This window comes from Onychomys torridus, chromosome 1 (assembly GCF_903995425.1).
Source record: "Onychomys torridus chromosome 1, mOncTor1.1, whole genome shotgun sequence".
Lineage (NCBI taxonomy): Eukaryota > Metazoa > Chordata > Mammalia > Rodentia > Cricetidae > Onychomys > Onychomys torridus.
In genome coordinates this window covers 102318153-102334212 of record NC_050443.1, presented here as the reverse complement: position 1 = coordinate 102334212, position 16060 = coordinate 102318153, and the positions used below count along the sequence as shown (strand labels likewise).

Genomic DNA, 16060 nt, shown 5'->3' with positions numbered 1-16060 from the left:
GAGGGATTTCTGTCTCTGGAATGCTAGGATTAAAGGTATGAGTGCCACCGCCTAACCTCTATGCTTAATATTGTGGCTTTTCTGTTCTCTGACCCCAGATAAGTTTATTAGGGTGCACAATATTTTGGGGAACACAATACCACCACATATATATGTGTGTGTATTATATATGTATAAATATGTACATGTATGTACATCCCCACTCTCACTATGTATCTAGCATTAATATGTTAACTTGTTATGTCTAATTCCATATTTTCAGTTTTTATTTTATGAGTTTTTTCTTTTTTATTGAAATAGAAAAAAATATGGAAACCTTCACAAATCTGCATGTTATCCTTGAACAGGGTCCATGTTAATCTTCTCTGTGTCATTTCAATTTTTGTATATGTGCTGCCAAAGTGAGCACAATATTGCATACTTTCAACACACATTTGTAGAATAGATGAGTGAGTGGATCAATGAAATAATGAATGAAACTTTGAAGGAACCTCAATAGCTAAACTAAGCCACATCATTTTTTGTAGAAGAATCTCAGATCTTGCAGTAGTAAGTCAAAGCTAGGGCTCACTTGACAATCAAGCCTCCTTACTTTTGTCTAATCCAGTTAATTTTCCTACATTATTGTTTCATGGCTAAAAGAAAGACATTCCCAGGGAATTATTGTGGGGTTTGTTTTAGATGGAGAATGGGGTAATCATAATCTAAGAACCAGGGATTTAAGTATTATAAAAATGTAAAATGAAGACCCTAATATGACTGTGCAGTGTACCCGTTTAGTCCACATGGAGCCTCATTGAAAATCATTCATCTAACTCTCGAATTCATTTGATTTCCTCATGACTTTACCATTTCTGGTTTGTATCAAGCAGAAGCCTCTGGGCCTCCTCTATGAGGAAAACATCTACAGCCCCATTACTGTGTTAGCCACTCCGAAAAAGTCAATATTGCCCAAAGTCAAAGACATACAGAACCTTTTAGAATCTTCCGACAAATCAATCCTGACTTCCTTTTATGCCCAAACATCTGACTATGTGATAGCAAAACATGCTTAGATGAGCCTAATTCCCAGAGCAGAAGTAGCCAGAGTTGTATTCTTCATAGTTCTTCAGCAATACAGAACCAAGGAGATGTATAATGCTAACTCAACTCAGCCCTTCCATTCAGAGGTCATCTGATATTGAAAACTTACCTGATCCATCCAACTCCTGGCCTTCCAACCCAAATCTAAACTCCCAGGACTCTCAAACCCCCAGAGATTGCACCATGCTTCTGACTGTTCAGCTTCATGTCCTTGACCTCTTTCTCACCTCACTTAAATGTGCAAGGACACAAAGATTCCTTTATAAAAAGGATTTGCTCATTCTGTTATGGAGATTTGGATGCTTAATCTTCATTGTCAATTTGACTCCCAGAATCACCTGGGAGTTTTAGAGAGTATTAACTGAGGAGGGAAGACACACCCTTTTCTCTCCTTCCCAATTCACTGACATGTGAGCACATTCCCATGGCCACAATGAACCTTTCCTGATGTCATGCTTCCCCACCTTGATGGATGCCATACCCTGATGATTAGTTAAAATAATAATCTCCCTTAAGTTGGTTCTTGGTAGGTATTTGGTCACAGCAATGAAAGAATTAATGCAAGAAAGCTGAGCTGTGCAGGCCCATGAGAGCTGATACAAAAGTAATATGAGCAAAGTAGTAGTTATTATCATAATAGAAAGGCCAGAGGAACTCCGGGCGAAGACAGAGGAGAGCTGCATATGCACGGTAGCCTCCTTCTTCAGGGATTCTTTGAAAGCAATCAGTAGATTTATAGAAGCACAGAGATGCCCATAATCTTGCTGTGGTTCTAGAACAGACACCACTATAAAACATACCATAGATATGATATGATAGCTGATGCAGTGAAACTGTCTCCTCCGGGCAGGGGCCTGAATGACTGTATCCCATCACTATCATGAAGAAGAGATAACCTTGCCCCTGTAGCTATGGCAATGGAAAAAGCAAAGTAATACAGCAATAGCTAGGGCTATGTGGACAGAAGTGGTGCTATTAACACTCTTTAGTAGAAGGGGCAAGGCACATGAGCTTCTCCTGAGATTCTGACCACCACACATGATCTTTGGAGGCGCTAGGGCAAATGGGAAATAGGTTTACAGAAGGCAGGAGAAGAGGGCTCCATACAGTAGCTTCTATAAGTCATCATCTGCAATGGAGTAGGACTTCCTGGTGATACACTGGTTTATGGGTCATCCACAGTCTTGTAAGTAATCTAGAAAAACCGAAGTCATTGATTCATCAAATTGGTATTGAATAGAATGGTTTCTGTGGTCAGTCACTGGTACTTTTTGTGGAATGAATAGATGTCTGTTAATGTCTCCCCAGGAGAAGCAACATAAATGTAGAACAAGCAAAAAAATAAACAGAAGCAAAGATCAGTTTACAAGAAGCATTGAGTGAACCCTGCCATGAGTTGTAAGATAAACAGCTAAGGCTGGATTACTGAGGGAGGGGTATTGAGGGTGGAAATCCTGACCAGAGCATATTTTCTGTGGGTTGAGCCATCTGAAGGTGAGGTGTTCTTGAGGGAATGTAGCCCAGGGTGACCTTTTATTCCATGTGGTAGAGAGTGCCATTTCTCCCCATGAACAATATCTTCTGTCTGAGTATGAGAACACGCTGAGAATGGTTGAAGAACTACAGAATACATTGTAATTCCTGAGATTGGTATATATGGAATTACATTTTTGGCAAGCCATTGCAATGGTTATAAGATATGAAACTAAAGTCAAGTCCACTGTACAGATGGAACTTGCTTGTATAAAGTGGAAATAAAGCTTTACAATGGGAAAATGACATTCAGGTAGCATCATCCATGTTATCTTCCGATAAGAGAGGGCGAGATGCAGGAGCTGGCTTGTAATTTCTTATAACTTGGGGGCAGGAAGAAGAAGCTCTAATTCTACCTCTGCTAAAGAGCCCCTCCCATTATATGAACACTTGAAACGTATGAGAAGAGCCACAATGGTGAGGAGGAAGAGAATGAAACAGAAATGATAGAAAAATGCCTCCGTTCCAACCTTTAACCCAGTAGAAGATAAAGTCTAGGATTCAGGGTGCTTATGCCTCAATGCAAGAAACCACGAAGTCTTCTGCTTCTGAACTCTTTGAACTGGAAAGGATTTTTAAATGAGAAATGGAAGAACCTCTCTCTCAGCCTGGCTTCTGAGACTATAGAAAAAATGAGGGTGGATGGGATCAGTCTGTGTATCTGAGACGAACTGAGTAATATAACTACTTGTCACTCCTTGAGACCGAAGCCATAGAACCTGAAACAATTCAAGAAAAAACAGTTCCTGATGTACTAGCTCATATGAACCATTAGACATTGGCCATTACCAGCTGAGGTCTCTATGAATTTCAAGGACTAGAAGGAATTGGAGGGAAGACTGGAATTGCTGAGAGGATGGTAGACATTGCTCAGTATGGTAGACAATTTTTGATGCCCAATCTACCAGACCAAATAAAAATGACTTAAGACTCATTCCACAAGATGGATCCAATACCTGGCACTGCTTGGGTGACCAAGAACCTGAAACTAGATAGTCCAGGGGTCTAGTGTAAAACCAAGTTCAACTCTTCTACTAAAAGAACAACGCAATAAAATGACTCCTAATGACATGCTGCTGTACTCCTAGATCAGTGTCTTGCTCAGCCATCATCAGAGAAGCTTCCTCCTGCAGCAGATGGGAGCAAATGCAGAGACCCACAGACAGACATTTTGCAGAGAGTAGAGATCTTGGAACACTCAGCACTAAGTGGGATGTGAACCTTACAGAAAGGGAGAAAAGAGTGTAAGAGCTAGAGAAGATGGAGAACACTAAGGAAACAAAGTCATCTGAGTTAGCAGGCTCAGCATAAATATGAACTCATAGAGACTGAGGCAGTATGCACAGGACCTGCACAGGTCTACATCAGATAATGTCCTGGAGCTGAAAACCAACTACTCAAGGGCAGGCTGCTTGCCCAGCACTAGATGAACAACAGAAAATGAACTCAGCAGCATTTTTGGAGGCTCCTTGTCTCATAATGTGTCAGGGTTCTCTCTCTCTCTCTCTCTCTCTCTCTCTCTCTCTCTCTCTCTCTCTCTCTCTCTCTCTCTCTCTCTCTCTCCCTTCCTGACAGGTCCTTTGTTGCACATATATCATGGCTTCCTGTTTAATGTTTTTATGGGATTCCTGAGTGTGTGAATGATTGGGTCTCTGTGTTTATATCTGTTTCTTGTGCCTTTTTTTTGGGGGGGGGGACATTTCCTTCTGTTTGTTTTATCCTATTCCAATGTGTTAGGTTTTGTTTTAACTTATTATATTTTATTATTATCCCTTAGAAGCCTATTTTCTTTTCTAATGAGAGACAAGCAGTGGATCTTGAGGAGAGGAAGTGGGGAGACATTGGGAGGAGTAGAGGAAGGGGAAACTATAATCAAGATATATGATATGAGAAAAAATACTTTCAATAAAAAGGGAGGTGGACAAGAGAAAGTAGTCCAGCGGAGTCCACAGATTTATTAAGGGACTTCAGTGGCTTTGCTGAACCCTGTGGCAGAGCATGATCCTTAGGGGTTACAGGATGCTTTAGAAGATCTGAGTGACTTCAAATGCCATGGAAATCAGGTTTGTAAAGTGCTAAAGCAAATGATGTAGGGAGAAGGGGACGCTGCTTAAGAGACTGTCAAGATCAATCCAAGGCAAAAGTTGTTAGATTTCTGTTGAGCCTGAAGTTGCTTACAGGGAAAAAAAATGACAAAAAGTCAAAGACTTTGCTAGTGAGCTTCTGTAAGGCTATAGAGCCTGAGTGCAAGTTCACAGAAGGGATGGAAGAGGTGTGGATGGTTCCTATTGCACTTGCTACTATGGAGAAAGGAGATCTTATGAGAAAGGGAACCTTCCCACTCAATTCCTCAATGAGGCAGTCAAGGTTGCCTACAGAGGAGTCATGCTGTAGCTGGACAATAAATTGAATATATGTTAGCCCCCTAGTGGTGTACAGTGTGCATAAAGGTTTTTGTGAATGCTGAAGTTCAGTGTGCTTCAATTCATTGCAGCCCACAAAAGCAATGGGCCGACAATGGGCAGCTGTGAATACATATGTGGACAGAGTGGTGTGGGTGTAAAATATTAACCTTCTCATGTGAATAAACAATTTTTCACCCTGGACAGTGTATGGTGGACATTTCTCTCCTGTAAGAAAGTATATTGGAGTGGAAATTGTTTCTATGTCCAGGACTTTTTCTCAGAAGTAAGATGTGGCTGATCAGCTAAAAGCAGCCAAGCCTCTTGGATTCTGGAGAGAGTTGCAGCAATGGGTACAGCAAATGAAAGCATGACTCCACTTCCCACTGGCCCCAGGTTAGGCTGAGAAGTATGAACTGGTCCTGGAAGCTCACCAGGAATGAGAATGTATGTCCTTCTATTGTTTGGTTGAGTGAATGTTGTGTGCCTGTCAAATTTCCTTAAAACGGTTGTGTTTATACCCATAGATTGCTGCTTTTGTCAAGCCTTGAGTGTGGAGGGAAACTTCTTACAACAGGTGGTGGTTACTGGCAGGGACTCATAACTAGTTAGACAGCCAAAACAAGTGACTGTTGCCATAGCATGGAAGCCCAATTCTCACAAAATGATCGTGTACATATCACCCCCTGAAAGACTCAGGGAATGTCACTACAGAAGAGGTGGGTGGGAGGGATGCAAGGGCCATAGATAGTGGTAGGGTGTTGGGGTAAAATGATGTCCTCTGTGCATGGGCCTGGCTTTAGCATAGATAATCTTTGTTCTGTAGTCATGTCAATAAAATAAGCAAAATAATGAATCAACATTAGGATTATTGTCAGAGAGCTATTAACACTCCTTAGTGGAAGGGGTGGGTCACAGGTTCCTCACTTGGCATCCCAGCCACCACTCCATCCTACCTTTCTCCTGTACATGGTCATGGAAGGTTCTAGAGCACATATGACATAGAAAATTACAAGAAGCCAGAAGTCCATGAAGCAGTTTCTGTGAGGTCATTACCCACAATGCATAGGGAGTTTTTGGAGATGCAGCTGTCTTGAGTCACTCACACCCCTGTAAGCAAAACCTTATCTGTGCTCTTGATAGTGAGCCACATAAATTCATTGGTTCACCAACTTGAGCTTATATAGAATAATTTCTTTGATCTGTCCTTGGTAAGCTATCTGGGGCAAACAGACATTTGTTCACATGTCTTCAGGAAAAGTAACAAGGCTTTAGCCACATCCCACTCAGAGCTACCAGTATAAATCCATTTTACACACAGTAGTAATAACACCCTAGATGCTAAAGAATTTGGATTGAATGGCTCATTAGTGTGAATTAGGTCAAACACACACTCCTCAGTCTAATATTTAATAGCTTGGGCTTACGTCTTCAAATATTACTGTCCAGTCTGGTTCATCCTATCTAATTAGGCTAAGATCCTTTATAACTGACTAATCTTTGTTAAATTTTTATGTCATAAACTTTGACATCCAGATATTTTACATACATATCATATAAGAAATTAAAGTTCAATAAGGCTGAGTCACTTGTCCAAGATCATTAAGCCAGAATTGAAACTCATGAATTTTTTTTAGGAACTATTTTGAGAAATAAGGAGCTTGAAAGTATGTGAAGGGTTGGCCTTGGTTTACACTCACTTCCTCTGAAGAAAGAATGCTATAGAAATGGGAATCAAGTGTAGAGAACTGCCACAACATTGGGGGTGTTTTAGACAGGCCAAGTAACACAGCTTCATAGAGTTAAACAAATGCAACATAAAAGAAAGCCACACATCTTTACATCATTAAACAAATATTCCACAGCGTAAACAAATGTAACACATCTTAAACAAATATTCCAAAATATTTAGAGATATTTTATCAGCATAATGAAACACTGAGGCTGAATAATTTTCTAAAGAAAAGAGTTTTATGTAACTCACAGTTTTGAATGGTCAAAATCCAAACATAATGGTAGCATGTGGATTCCCCTTACATGAGTTACCTCATAGTGAATAATGATTTTAGGAGCAACTATGAGAAAGGAGAGATGCCATAGGCAAGAATGTGACCCAATTGGCCTAAGGAATTTATACTCAGCCTCAACTCCCAGCATTGTTACACTGAGGACCAAACTTTCCACACGTTATCCTTTAGACAAAACAACCATATTTAAAGTACAGCAAACTCAATGAGGGTGACATTATTTAATCAGAACCTTTAAAATTTGTGAAAAAAAATCCAGAGAAGAAGTAGCCCAACTAAATAGGTTATAGATCTGAACAGAGAGTTCTTAAAAGAAGTAGTAGAAATAACACTTAACATTTTTTAGTGTTCTAACATCATTGACTATCAGGGAAACACAAATGACAATGACTTTGAGATTCCATCTCACCCCAGCCAGACTAGCTACTGTAAGTGACTGTTTCAACTCTGTGTGCTTGGTCCTGGGTTTAGGCACCAAAATGTGAGTTTCACAGCTCTGGGGAAAAGTTATCCTGACTACTTGGAAAGTCAGGCAACATCTTGAGCTGCTAAAACAGCTCTGAGGGCTAGAGCTCCAATGAGACAGCTCAGCCCTGGAGGGCGAGGTATCCCAGATACTTGGAGCTGCTTAGGACGGCTCTGACAACTGGAGCTGTGATGAGACAGCTCAGCCCTGGAAGGGAAGGTATTCTGACTGCTCAGGAGAGTCAGGCCTGGAGCTGCTAGGACAGACAGCTCAGCAGGGAAGGGTATCCTGACTGTTTAGGAGTCAGGCTATACCTGGTGTGGTGGGAGGTTGTCTTCCCACAAGATATAGCAAACTGGCTCCTCTCCTAGAGAGTCCTTGTAACTGAGCTTTGCTCATTCCTCATTTAAGGGGGCTAGCAGAGCTCTGCTTCTTCTCCAGCCTAAGATGTTTTGCTTCACTCTGAACAAGGGGAAACTATGGCAGAAATGTAGCAATCTCCCCCAGCTCTGGAGAAAAGTGTTACTTTTTCAGCTCCCCCTTGCTCTGTCCACTATGGGATGTCTCAGCAAGGATCTTCTGTTCAGCTCCCCCTTGCTCTGTCCACTATGGGACTTCTCAGCAAGGTTCTTCTCTGTGCCACTAAATGAAGATCTTCACACACAAAACTCTATTGTGTATGTGTGTGTGTGTGGGGGGGGGGGGAGTTGAGACAGTTTCTCTGTGTAGTTTTGGTGCCTGTCCTGGATCTTGTTCTGTAAACCAGGCTGGCCTTGAATACTCAGAGATCCATCTGGCTCTGCCTCCTGAGTGCTGAGATTAAAAGCATGCACCGCCACGGCCTGGCCCAAAACTCTTTTGAGAAAGAGATTTATTTGGGAAGGAGGAGTCCAGGAGAGTAGCTGCCTCTACCAGGATAGAGAGAACAGCTGACAACTGACCAGGCAGGCTGTTTTATACAGGATCTTTTGGGGGCAGAGTCAACCAGGCACTGGTTTGTTTTCTTTTTCTGCCCAGGGATTGGTCAGTTTTGTGGGCTAGGGGCAGAGATGGCCCTGATTTCAGAGCCAAACTGTGTTTCTTCCACTGGCCTTTCTTAGCTTTTTTACTCTAAGGCTAGGGTACATTTCCTTCACTGACTCTTATTCTAGGTCCCAAACCCAGGCTGTGTTTCTTTTACTGCTCTGGGCTCCAGGGCCAGGGTTCTACCTTCCTGCTCTGTGATTGCTTGGTTTCACAGGTCAGTTGTCCAGGGGCAGAGATGGCTCTGATCTCACTGAGTTTCTTTAACTAGACCCCTTTCCCTATAGCTGCCATCCAGAAATTAAATGGCAACAAATGCTGGTGTGGATTTGGGGAAAAGGGAACGCTAGTTCATTCTCAGTGGGAGTAATAAGACCATATTGCTGAAGATTTCACACACCTTGGTCAAAAGTTATAGAGAACTTTACAATGAAGCTAAACTACTTGTGATCAAGGCCTTCTCCACAGGGGTGTTTCAAATCTGGTATTGTAAGCCCAATCAAAAATCCACAGCTGGGGCAGGCTTATGTCCTAAAGGGGAGTGTATTACTTTCCTCTACTTAAATTGGCATGTCATCCACCTGCCTTTTAAATATGTATGCTTATATCCATAGACAAACACCACCTCCAGCCTCAATGGGACAATGTTTGAAGCCGCATGATTGTCAAGATGAAGTAAGATGGTCTTGATACTGTTAGAATCAAAGTTATTTCTAAGGCAAGGGCAACGTATCTCAAGGACAACGTTTCTATATTTACATTTTAGTTATATCCTGTCCAGTATAAGGTGGATGTGGGGCATCAGAGAGAAAATGAAAAATTTAAAGAAGTCAGAAGTGTTTGGGAGAAATAATCCTACCATGTTAAGAAGATAATAATACCATAAATTCCAAAAAGGCCCTGGATTTATGTGGTTTGGGGAAGGACTTTGGAGTAATTCATAAGACTTAATAACTAGTTAGATGAATGAAGAAGCAGGCTGTAGAGAGTAAAAACAAAGAAGCTCGGTATCTAAGCTTCAGATTTTACTCACAGCCTACGTGAAGCAGTACATTCCAATCTAGTCACCCCCACCTGGAAAAGGCAGGACTAAGCTGTTCCAGGGTCATAAGACTCTGCCATGTCTGTTATTCCAACTCAAAGGTGTCATCCATCTACCTGCTCAAAGAATGCCCTTTTGCCTCCCACACTCTGTTAGCCATAATACCCTGTCCGTGCTAACTCCCCTCAAGCTTCCTGAGTCACCCCACACCTTTCAGTTTCTATCCAACCTCTACACATCATCCCTTGGCATACTCCAGATTCATGTGTTTGCCTGGTCTCCAAGTATTCGTCCCATAGCTCTGTACCAGAATATGCATAATCTCTGGATTTAATTCTGCTTACCTTCCCAGATAACCTTCATTTGTAATGTTTCTATTTTTGGTGTTTCCACATAATTTCAACTATAGAAAGCTTTAAAACTACTCTATAGACATCCCCTCCTGATTTGGCATCGTTGATTCATTTTACTCCATTTGAATTATAATTTTCTTTTGAATGACTCTTGAAGGAATGAAAGAAAACACAGATGTTTACCTCTAAGACATAGTGTATGCTTTCAGTGCGGATAACTAAGGACAACAGGATTCTCTTACACAGCCATTTCTAAAGTTGGGAATTTTCTATTCTGTACTATAATGTAACTGACAAGCCATATTCAAAAGGTTTCAACCAGCCTACAATTGCCTCTTTAGGCTGCTTTCATATTCCAGGCCTGGATGCAACATAGACTCCTGCACAGAATTCAGTTGCCATGTCTTTTTATAGTCTCCAGTAAGCAAGAACTGTTCTGTGTCTTTGTCCTTTTTGACCTTGGCATTTCTGAACACAGACCAGTTATCTTGCAGAATGATCTTAATTTGTTTGCCTCTCCTTCTCCTTCTCCTTCTCCTTCTCCTTCTCCTCCTTCTTCTCCTTCTCCTCCTTCTCCTCCTTCTCCTCCTTCTCCTCCTCCTCCTCCTCCTCCTCCTCCTCCTCCTCCTTCTCCTTCTTCTTCTTCTTCTTTTTTCTGGACTTGAGGACCAAACCCAGGGCCTTGTGCTTGCTAGGCAAGTGCTCTACCACTGAGCTAAATCCCCAGCCCTGCCTGATCTTCCTTTATGACCAGATGTTGGCAAATAATTCTGGCAGGAACTGCACAGAAGTGCTCTTAGGTTCTCAATGCACCATATTATCCAGAGGACCATGATGCTGACTTTTCAGGCTTTGTGATGCTCAATTTGATGAGCTAATTAAAATGGTATCACAGAACTTCTATTTTTTTCCATTTTGTTAAGTATCAGGATGAGATAAGTAAAACGTGGGTTTTTAATGCCCACTAATCACACCTTTCATGAAGATGTTCTTACTCCAGGATTATTTCTTCTTCTTCTTCTTCTTCTTCTTCTTCTTCTTCTTCTTCTTCTTCTTCTTCTTCTTCTTCTTCTTTTTTAACTAAAGTTCTTCTATAATGAAGTTACTCATATATCTATCAGCTCAGAACAGAATGGATTCATTGACTTTTTTTATTTCATTTGAGGGACTAGAATAATTTTCTGTCCATGTTTACTTTCATGGTGAAATTTCTTAGTTTTGGCTGGAGGTTATACCTTAAAACTGGCTCCTATGTCTGTTCACTGTGTCCACTAACTTGAGCAAAAGACCTTATAAGAAACAAAATAATTCAGTCTAGACAGCCATACATCTTTCTAAAACAATTTCTTCTTCAATACCACTGAGTATTGTCCATTCTTTGAAAAATTTCTTATCCTGTCTCCCCCCATTCTTTAAGAATCAGGGATGCTGCTTCCCGATTCAGGACTTTGGAGCGAGTTTCCCTGGCTAACTGTTTTTTCTATCCTGTTACATCTGCTGGTGTGTAGTAAAAGCACAATGTCATCGATGATATGAATTAAAGGTTGCAGATTTCTCTATGCTTTGGGGAAACAGAACCAGAGGCTCTGGGGTTGCAATGAAAAGGAAGCAGGAGGTCTCCAACCCCTGCAGCAAAACACTCGTGGACACTTGGGCCTCTGTCAGAGATGGTGTAGAGAGAGTTTACCACAGTAGGAAAGAAAGAATGGGCTGGAGAGTTTCTGAAGTTTCTTCTCACTCTGAGAAGCATAACTAGCATATGACTGTGTCAGGGACGAGGCTCTTTTAGAGTAGATGGAGAGTTTCTAATCTTCTCTGGTGTGTCCACTCACTCCCCAGCAGCACAGAGCTTCAGGTGTGGGTTTGCTCGTCACAGCGCCTCCACTTAGGGAGTGCTGATAAACTCAGACAGAACCCAGTTGCGGCAACTTACTGTTTGCAACTCCAGAATGAACAGGTCCCTGGTTTCCAGCATTGATGGTCCAGTCACTAACAATTCTTTGCACTAGGAATCAGGGTTGCACAGGGGAAAAGGTAATTAAAAGAGAAATGTCTCTTACCCCCAGACCATTCCTATGGCCTCCTCTCTTCTTAACAAAAATTTCCCTCCAACTCTGCCCCAGCGTCCAGGTGGTCACAGCTGCCATGCATTCATAATTGCAACTGGGATTCTCCTTTTGCTCTCATGTCCACAAGATGAACTCTAGAGCTGGGAAAAGATAGGCATTTTAGCTTCACTATTCAATAGGTGTGGGGAATTGATAATATTCCAACTCAGTAAACCAAGACTTCCTCATCTAGAAAGTGGTGATGTAAAGTCTATCTACAAGAGATATTTTAAGGGTGAGATGAGATTGTGTTGATAAAATAATTGGCAGAAGGCAAGGTATATACACAGTAAGTGCAAAAAGTGTAACAGTAGTTGTTACATAAATGACACTGGACAAGTAGTATAAGCATCACGCCCTATATCAATTACAGCGAATAATTATTGTTTCTCCACAGAGTTGGTCATACTGAGGCATCCTTGCACCCTGTGCATGTAGGTTCCCAGAAGACTGACACATTCTTAGCAAGTGCTCTGAGATGTTGGTTAAAATTTAATCTCATGTGCAACAATCTATACCTCAGAAACGTTTCCATTTTAGCAATACCATGCTTTTAATTAAAGCTTCAGGCTGAAGACTAACAAATTATTCTTTTCATGTAGCCTTTCCATTTACAAATTTGCATCAGACAGGAGCTAATTGAAAAATACCTTTTTCTATCTGGTTTCTAAAATATGAAAGCAGCTTAAAAGGCCGATTTTTTTTTTTAATATTTCTCTTCAAATTGGGAAAGTACTTCTCAGTGTAATGTGCTTTGGGCTCCTTGTGTTTGTTTGCTCATGAGACTGTGTCAATGAATGGTTACTTTTGTGAAGAGGCCGTGGCTGATGTGGCCTGATCTAACTCCTGAGTGTTCCCTGACCTATTCTGTCTATGCACAGTGCCCTGTATAGTGCTTAGGACAATTTTCAAATGTGGTTTATGTATGCTGGTGCAGGTACCACACATGATTTAGGTCTGGTACACATCACACGAGACTTGTGTTCAACATTGTGGTCCATGTACACCACCCCCTGTCCTCTTGTCTCTGCCCTCCTGAAAGAAAAAAAAAAAAAAAAAACTTACTCCAAGCTCAAACAACTATCAATATCTTGTCCAACTAGCAAAGGAACTTAGGTGTTCTACTTGGATGTGTTGCAGAGATTAGGTGAATATTCAGAAATAGTGACAGACCTGACTGGGAGACAGGAAAGGAGACAGGAGGTGTTTACTGTGGATGGGACAGGCATGCTAGCTCAGCACTTATCACAGTAGGAAGCTAGTGCAATGCATAAAGCAAACACATTTGAAAAATAAAAATTTGAGTATTATTGTTAAATGTAAAATAACTCTCAAGAAAACTAAGAAAATTAACAATTAAAATTGGAGGCAAAACTTGGGGAAACCTGTTTTTCATTGTGGGCTATCCTATTTTATCCACATCTATCTTGACGAGATAACTAAAATCCAATCACTTCTCCCATGCTCTAAGCAGCCAGGCCTGGATGCCCCTGCTTTCCTCTGTATTATAGCATTGTTAGACTGTAATTATGGTTTTGTATGTTTATCTCTTTTATTAAAGCATGAATGCCTCCTGGGCAGAATATATTGCTTGTTTTCTCCATATTCCCAGTGGATCCAGCAACTAATATGTAAGCAGGACCAGTTATTGAGCAAATTCCAGGTTCTTGAGGCTATAGAAAGGAAGAAAAACTGGGGATAGCAGGACACAGGTGCTATGAAGGGGGAGAATGGGAAACATGGATGGGCTTTAATTGGGGAGTTAGAGGGAGGGTAATATGGGGATGGGGGCAGTAAATAACACTAAGGGTATCTGAAAAAGCCATAGGGAAACATATTATTTCATGAGTTTATTTTAAAATAATATCACACACACACACACACACACACACACACACATGCATGCATAAATAGAGTCACACCACATGGGGGTCACAATGCTCCTTCTAAGAGCCACAGACTATGTATCTAATGAAAACCCCAATACTGGGAATAGGAAGAAACCTCTATTTGAGTTGTTGGTCAGAGGAATCCCTGAAATTTGCAAAAACATTACAGGCTGTTGCCATTTCTCTTGTTTGCTTCCCAGAAATGAGGGTAAGACCCTATTGCTAAAGACACCACACACCTTGGACACAGGACTTGAGAAATGCAGCTGGAACTGATCTGGAAGTCTCCTCCCTGAGGACTGCCTCTCAGTATCCAAAGGTGCTATGAAAGCTGCCAATAGAAAACATCAATCATTATTTCTACCCAGCTTTAAAGTCTATAAGCCACAACAATAACCAGCCTGGTAAGGTAGCCCTAATGGTGCAGTAGTAGACTTTTTATCTTGAGGTTAACCAACAGCTGTCTAATTAGGCTTAAGGCCCAATCAATGGGAGGGAATCCATGCCTGGTATTGTAAACCTAGCCAACTACCAGTTGCTGGGGAGGTCATAGACCATAGAGGAAACCTCAATACTGTAATTTTCCTAAGCCAATGTAATTTCCATCTGTATTCTAAATACTAACCCAGGTAAACTTAGTCCTCACCCCTCATCAAAAAAAGCTTCTTCTTGCAACAGTCTTGCAAGAGATGGAGACTATTACAGAGATCAACAACTGTTCAAAAGATAGAGAATAAGATGGTGAAGTGCTGACCTCAATTGATACATTTACAATGACACCCCTATCTATGGATCAGGAAAAATCATGAAACAGTGGATGAATGAAAAGATGATAAGAACCAGAGGACAATGGCACCTTCTGAGAGATTGTGTCTTCTAGGCATGACAGGGAAGCTGCACCCATGAAATTCTAGAAATATGGTTGCTTAAACAAGACCTGCATAATGACAAACCAATTGACATACCAATATGTATGACAGAAATTTCACAAGGCCCCGACCCTATGTGAAGTGTGACGTAAAAGGCAATCATTGGGTGCTGAGAGAGGTAAAATCAGTTTTCTCCAAAAATGAGCTCCCTGATATGTTACAGTATCAAGGGCCAGCTGTAAACATGTACAGTGGGGCAATGCTAAGTATACTCAATTTGTTACACACACATACACACACTATGAAGAAGAGTTCATGAATCTGAAAGAGAATGAGTGGAGTGTGTAAGCAGTTGGTGGTAGATATAGATATAGTGATATTTTATTTGTATTGAAATGTGATTTTATTTGTATGTCAATAAAGTTGCCTTGAGGTCAGAGCAAGCCAGAGCAGAAGCCGAGCAGTAGCGGGGCACGCCCTTAATCCCAGCACTTGGGAGGCAGAGCTAGGCGGATCTCTGTGTGTTCAAGGACACAGCCAGCATAGCAGACACACGCCTTTAATTTCAATACCAACCATAGAAGACCTGGAGGTCTGTACAAACAGGCAGTGACGAGGAGGTCATGTGGCTGGGTTACAACCAATGAGGGAGGAGAACAGAAAGTCTTTAAATAGACAGGACGCACAGAAGTAGGTCTCTTGCGGAGAGGAGGAACCGCAGAAGCAGTGAAGGGTAAGGTTTTCTGCTTTGGCTCTGACCTCGTGGTTTTTAACTCTGCAACTGGCTCTGTGTTTCTTATTTAACAAGCAGGATACATCTACATATAGATGAGGGTGGAAATGTAAATACAGTAGACATATATAAAATTCTCAAATTAAAAAAAATTTGATTAAAACAAGTAATTAAGCAATGATAGTAGATTCTCTGAAGAACAGGTGTATGATTCTAGAGACAAAGCAGGAAAAAAGACTAGTGGAAATGGTGTGGAATTGTGGGGGGCTCTTCCTTATGGAAATGATACTCATGTTGAAAATAAATGCATAACAAGTATCAATTAATCAGGATGAAGGAATGATACAGAGGCCTGGGTATTCTTTAAAGCTCAATCTTGAGACAGAAAAATTTTTGTTCAGAAAAATGGAGGCATTAATGCTTCCTCGTGAAACTATCTCATATACCAAAAGATGTCCAAAGATGGAAAGGACTACCATGGAAATCACATGAACTGTATCAGGAAAGAAATTCAAAGAAAAGGGAAGGAAAG

The 16060-nt window shown here is 41.1% G+C and overlaps 1 non-coding gene across 1 annotated transcript; it reads right to left on the bottom strand.

Annotated features, from left to right (window-relative positions):
- Positions 1–302: 302 nt before the first annotated feature.
- On the bottom strand, positions 303–409 carry LOC118576819. The gene has a single exon (XR_004944028.1). It is a non-coding gene; the product is annotated as a U6 spliceosomal RNA (small nuclear RNA).
- Positions 410–16060: the final 15651 nt, after the last annotated feature.